The sequence below is a fragment of the Mandrillus leucophaeus genome, unplaced genomic scaffold (genome assembly GCF_000951045.1).
Source record: "Mandrillus leucophaeus isolate KB7577 unplaced genomic scaffold, Mleu.le_1.0 Scaffold1351, whole genome shotgun sequence".
Lineage (NCBI taxonomy): Eukaryota > Metazoa > Chordata > Mammalia > Primates > Cercopithecidae > Mandrillus > Mandrillus leucophaeus.
Window position 1 is genome coordinate 102,344 of NW_012101312.1, and position 825 is coordinate 103,168.

Below are 825 nucleotides of genomic sequence, written 5' to 3' on the forward strand. Positions count from 1 at the left end.
CTAACAGGATCTAACATCATGCTCCAGATTGCTGAAGGGACACAGATCAGTGCCTCCTCTCCTTGACTCTACCCTCTAAGGTACCCTCCTTAGCACCAGGCCCGGCTGTACATCCCTGCCGAGTTGCAACTAAGACCTCTGCCTGCAGCTCAGGGGTGCCCCAGACAGGAGCACAAGAGGAGGCTCACCCTCACCCACAACCCAGGCTGGAGCGAATCTGGCTGCCCAGGCTCTGTGACTGGCTTCTGCCCCAGGACCTAAGCCCATGTAAACTCAGGCTTCCTTGGCCTGCCCACTCCAGGCCCAGGTTCTAAAGGTGTGCTCCCCACCACTTGTTGCTCCTCCACTTTATCCCTAGAATTATAGCCCAGTTCTAGGTAGGACTGTCAAGCTCCACCCAATGCCTTCCACGAGAAATCAGATTCAGGTCCTTGTGCCTGAAGACTCCTTGTCAAGACTCTAGATGACACCTTCTCCAAGAGCAGATAAGGAGTCACCTTGGGCTCCTCAGGCTGAGTATACGTTTTCTGTAGGGAACTTCAGAAAGAAGTGGTCAACATTCATTCCTCACTTCACCAGAGAAAGAAGAAAATGTCACATGCCTTGGATTCCCTCTTTTTACCATGACTCCACTGAGACAAAACTCCTAACACAGAAACCAACACGTATTCTCAACATTGGGTACCTGCTGGAGGTCCTGCCTTAGCCCCGAAGCCTCAGGTTTCCATGGGGACAGGTTGCTTGAGAACTGGTGGCCCAGCTCTCAGCCTGACACCCAACAGTATCCCCACCCAGGGGGCAGATGGCAGTGCAGGCACAGGTTCT